The following is a 6,319-nucleotide window of genomic DNA, read 5'->3' as shown; positions in this document are numbered from 1 at the left end:
TATATTTATATAATATAATTTTTTAATAGAAAAATATATTATCATAAAAATAACGAGTAGTCGAGGCTGTGAATATTATTACTAATAATATTAAAAATTATGTGAATATATATGAATGCAAATGTGACGTATAACAGAAGGTTTGAGAGATACTTATGAGTTACTATAAAAAAATATACATAAGATGAGTTATTTCGATATTACTATTCCACCCGTAGAGAACAAATCACTACATCAAAATTGGTGGATGATTATCCATATGAAAATGCCTCAATTTTGGGTGTGCTATGATCCAAATTCTACGTGAAGCTCCTATTATTGAAGAAATTATTATTATTATGGGCATTTGTATTTTCAATATAATAAAGTTGAATTCCACCAAATTATCTTTGACCACATCTCTTTTTTTTTTTTTTTAAATATTTTTTTAATACCTATCAATGAATGATTCTACTACAAGATGTACAAATCATTCACAATTGTTTTCTTAGTTATATATATATATACACACACTCTTTGGATTTGTTCTCAATGAGATAAAGCCAAAATAAGATTTTTTTTCTTGATAATTAAGAGGAAAATATGTGTTTGTAGAGCTAGAGATCTAATATCCTAAAGAAAGAAAATCAGAAAAAGGGATAGAGAGAACAACACTATAATGCCTAATAATAATAATAATAATAATAATAAGTTATTGTCTTTTGTCACATCCAAAACTCTCCACCATTTATTGTGCTTGTTGCTCTCAACATTTTTGCCAAGAGCTTTTCAATATCAATGTATTATGTCGAGTGTGGAGTTAAAAGGGTAAAAAAAATTGTCAAAAATTCCAAAAGGGCATATCAATTTCTTTTAAAATCAAAACGGTAAAAACGCTAGCGACTTATACCTTCTGAAAAAGCGAAATCGCTGCAATAGCAGCGATTTCTTAAATTTGCATTTTCTTTTTTTTAAAAAAAAGAAAATGCAAATTTAAGAAATCGCTGCTATTGCAGCGATTTCGCTTTTTCAAAAGGTACAAGTCGCTACATCGTGAGCGATTTTACCGTTTTGGTTTTAAAAAAAAATTAATATGCCCTTTTGAAATTTTTGACAATCTTTTTTACCCTTTTAACTCCACACTCGTATTATGTCTATCATATAAAATTTAGGGAAAATAGTTTGAAATAGATTCAAATTTTAATTGAAATTATTGTGATAATTCCATACTTTGGACATGACATGATTTATTATTCTCACACTATTTAATAGTCTATTTTATATATAGGTGCCTACGTGGACATCATAAATATTGCATTATTATAAATAATAACTTGTCCAGGTAGAAACTTATATATCTCTAAAATATACTATTAAATAGTGCAGGGACATAAATTCTTCTCAAAGTTTGAAATTATTACAACAATTTTGATCAAAGTACAGATATAATTAAGACCTTTTCCCCTTAATTTTTCTACTTTTACTTTGTATATCAAAGTCTGATACGATAATCTAAAAAATAAAATGACTACGGCATGTTGTTAACTTTGTACTATATTTTACAAATCATAATTAAATCCTTTCATGATATATATATAGGGTGTGAGAAGGTTCTCATATGTATATATATGTATATTTATCTTTGAATTATATTGCATGTATTTTGTGCAGTGTAACGGCATTTTCATGTATTATTTTGTAATATAGAAAATTATGCAGTATTTTTGGTGGTCCAAAAACACAGAATAAGACAATAGTCAAATGCATCAATTTTCAAAAAGCAAGACTAGAAAATCATCAAATCTATGTGCATATATATATATATAACCCCGTCTTGTGAATATGATTCTGTGACTCCTGGCATTCTCTCAAGGGCACTAAGATAGTGACACTTCTAACTTTTCTAAAACTTAGTTTTTGAATTATTATGACAAAAGAAATGGATTGAATTATTATGACAAAAGAAATGGATTTAAATTTTGAACGTAATTTAATCTCAAAAGTTAGTTTATGATGGAATGGTTAGTGAAGATCATATTCAGACGACTAAATTCTCTTAAAATGCCAATCTATATGGAACCTGCACGACTGAATATTTGGATTGTGGACAATATAAGATGATGGGGGCTAAACAATGGAAATAATAAATTAGCTAGACTGTGCCTGACTATGATACCACCAGAAAGCTAAATGATCAATTTTGGGTCTAACTTAATCCGAACTAGTTTACGAGGGAAGAATTGTCTGAGACCATATTAAATGATTATATTTTCATCGATATGAAATTAGGACATAACATCTGACGCGTGGACAGTATAAAACGAATTCCCAATAGAAGAAACGATGGATTAGCTATAGGAGTTAGAATTGTAGTGTTTCTCTTTTTTTTTAAAAAAAAAATAAATTATAAGAAGAAATTAAAATAGTCTAAGAATTTTTTTTTTATTAGACTTTGAATTATAATATATAGGGTGAACATGCATGCATGTGCTAGACCACAAGAAAATATGATGTGAGACGTGAAAGATGAGTTTACGTCTTGGAAATATATAAAAGAATGTTCAACTCTAAATTTATATTAAAAAAAAAAACTAATTATTTAAAAGATTATGGTGACAAATGCATGGTATAAAAAAAAAGTCGGATATACATGGCAAGTTAGACACTTATATTATTTATATATTATAAGAAATTACAGTATATATTTACATTTATATTTTACAAAAATGCTAATTTATTTATTCATTTTTATTAAAATTTCAATTCTTTTTCCTTGTTTAGATTACAAAATTGTTGTTTCCCAACAGAAAAATATTATTAATTGATCCCTATCTTTCTTTCATTTTTCTCACCCAACTAATAAAATATGTTTCACAACATGGGATTCTAAAAATGATGAGATAACAAATTGATCCTCTTTTTTTTTATTGGTGTTGAAATAGAATACATTCAATGAATTTGATGTTAGACTAAAGTAATTTATTCTTGACTAGTGAATATATTTATATATTCAAAGAGTCGTTTTTGTTATGGCCATCCAAAAAATAGGAATATCCTCATCTCTTTTTAAAAAAAGTCTCGTCAATGAATTTTTTTTTTTTGGTTTCAATCTATACGATATAATTTTCTTTTTAGTCTGTTAAAAGTAAAATAATGTATTTTTTATAGTATTAAGTAATAATTTAATTTTAAAATATTTATTTAATTATATATAAATTTATATTTTATTTGAGGTCCAAAATTTCAAAAATCTTTCTTTCTTAAATTTCAGTGCCTATTCAAACTATATTATATAAATAGAAAAAATAATCTCTTTCAATGCATTGGATTAGTGGAAATTTGGCAAGGTAGAGGGTGACTACAAAAGTGTCAACCCTAAAAATTTGTTATGAGAAATGTAATCACATCAAAGAGATCCTTTTCTATATATATATCCAAGCCATGTGCCAAGGCCACCCCATTAAGTGTCTTGATAAAGACCCCCACAACAAGTTATGTGACCAAGTAAATCATGCAGGATCCATCATTCTACTCATGTTTAACCAAATTAATAGACAAATAGGAGTAGCAAACAAGGATTTAAGAAGAATATTTCATTACAATGTGTTCGGTACGATAGAAAATATTTTTTCAGAAAAAATAAGTGCATTCCTTTGTGTATGTGTTTGATATGTAAATTAAAAATATTGACTTATATTTAGACAAATTAATACTTTAGGCGAGGTGAAGGTGGAGGGTAAGGGATCGAGGCTATGGAGTATGAGAGTAAAAAGATGTGGAGGACTGTAGAATGTCACTTGTGTAACCTGTTTTTCGTATTTCCAATTAGAGAAGTTTTTTTTTTTTTAAGAAACTTGTTTCTCGAGAAAAATATTTTCCAAATTTTTAACCAATCAAACAGAAAAAAATTATAAAATATTTTCTCAAAAAAGTTTTTATCCGTATCGAACGCTCTTTTAATTTTTGTACACTAGATAAATCTTTATAAAATGCCTCATATAATAACTTGAAAGATCGAAGAATAAAGCTACTATATACAAGTAGTCAAATTTAACTAATAACATAATAATTGAACCCATAATATTGTTTATTTAATAAATGAAAGTGTCAAGTCTCTTGAAACCAATTTATATGTTCCTAAGGGTGGTGAAGAGAATAAGTGTCTTGTCGAAATAATTATAGAATGCACACAATTCCTAATTAAATGGTTAAAGAATAATTGAGGAGATAAGTTATAAGGAGAACAAGAAAATTACTCCCCCCTCTCCATTTGTGTGGTATTTTTTCATTTTCATAAGTAAAATAATTTAAATTTGACTGAAAATTTGCGCATGTAATTGTTAATTTTTTAAAATGAAATTTATATATTTATAAACTACGTAAAAGGTACTATAAGTCACAATAATTGACACTTAATTCAAAATGTATATATGATCTATGAAAAATCTTACGATCAAAAATAAATTTGTTTGAATTTCGAAATTTAAAAAGTACCACAAATAAAATGCGACGGAAGGAGATTTTTTAATCCTTGGTCTTTGTAACATCTAGTGAAGTCCATTTTTTTTTAAATTTGTACTCCGAATTTTCAATCCACATACATGTCATGTATTAATATATTCAAACTGGGATCTCCGTCAAAGCCTAGAAAGTTGGTAAATACTGCTGGTGAAATTGATTGTTTCTTAATTTTATTATGCTTTTAAACCTTTGCTATGAACTTTTTTTTAATCAGAAACGTTTCTTTAAAATATATGAACTGTACACGATATAAATTTAAATTAATCAAACTCTAATATCGTACTTAAATCATAAGGGAAAAAAATATTAACTTATAGCCACACAAACGTACTTCACTTGGACTCGTATGATTGTACAATTTTTGAATACGTAACCATTTCACAAGAATTCTTACCTAACATTAATCAAAGATTAACATAGTATTAATCTTGACAAGATAATCATCACAATTTAAATTCCTAATTAAATGATGTAATTATGTGGAAATAGATACACAACTACAATAAAGAATTTAGCAATAACTATTTACTGATAATAATATAATTGTCGATATTATAGTTATAAATACTTATAACCAACACTTTATATAAATATCACACTTTTTTTAGCAAATTCAAATTCAATGATATTAACTACCACTATATATATATTGGACCATTCATAATATCATAAAGTTGTTCTATGGTTTGTATTGTGACTCCTCATTTTGTTGCATATTTTAGATTCGATCTAAGTTTTCATGATAATGATTTATCAATTTTTATCAAGTTTTGGTCCAAATTGTCACACGTAGATTTTGAATTTGATGTATGTAGAGATTCTTCCCTAACCTTTGTTGTTATTTAATTCGTCTATAAGAGACTACAAGGTGGTCATACATTTTTAATGGACCACATGATATTAGATGAAATTAGATTAAGATTTTCTAAGTTATATATGTATGTCGATATTGTATTGAAGATAATTTTAAACCATGTGTATCTTCAATATATATATATAACTATAATTTTGTGTAGAAAAGTCTTAATAAAGAACGGTATAAATATTATTTTTTTGATCTTAATTTATATGATATTTTTCATTTTTTGTGAGTTAAATAATTTATGTTTAATCAATAATTTATGTATAGAATCTTTAAATTTATTGAAATGAAATTTATATACTTCTTAAACAAAAAGTTCTATATATTATAATAATTAACAATTCAAAATATTAATAAAAAATATAAAAAATTTACGATAAATATTAATTTACCTGAACTTCAAAATCTAAAAAATACCGCATAAATTGGGACTACATGAGCTGAGCTGTGATAATGGTAGATTCAATACATCCAATAAGTTCAAGCCACAAATTTTTTTTTTTTTGGAATGATGCATGGTCCGCCCCCCTACACTAGTATTATTTAATAAAAAATTGAAAAACTTATCTGAATAGTAGTACTATTTTAAGTGGAATATATTATTATTATTATTATTTGATAGAGAAACAAAGTGCAAGCCATGTCTTGAGACGTGAGTGATTAGTTCTTATCCACACGTTATAAGCATAACTCATACATCTTGACTAATAATATATTTTTCTACATTCATTAATTAATTATATATATAAAAAATAATTAGATGTTCAATTTATTTAAGGAAATTATAAAAGAAGAGATAAGTCAAAGTAGAATTGCTACCAAAAAGAAAAGTAATAAGAGAGTTGCTAATTTAACTTAAACAATAGACCTTTCTTTCTCCATTATAGGTAATAGTATTATGACACGTTTCTTTTCTTATATATATATATATATATATATATATATATATATATATAT

This window comes from Solanum pennellii, chromosome 11, assembly GCF_001406875.1.
Source record: "Solanum pennellii chromosome 11, SPENNV200".
NCBI lineage: Eukaryota > Viridiplantae > Streptophyta > Magnoliopsida > Solanales > Solanaceae > Solanum > Solanum pennellii.
Note: the sequence above shows the minus strand (reverse complement) of the source record.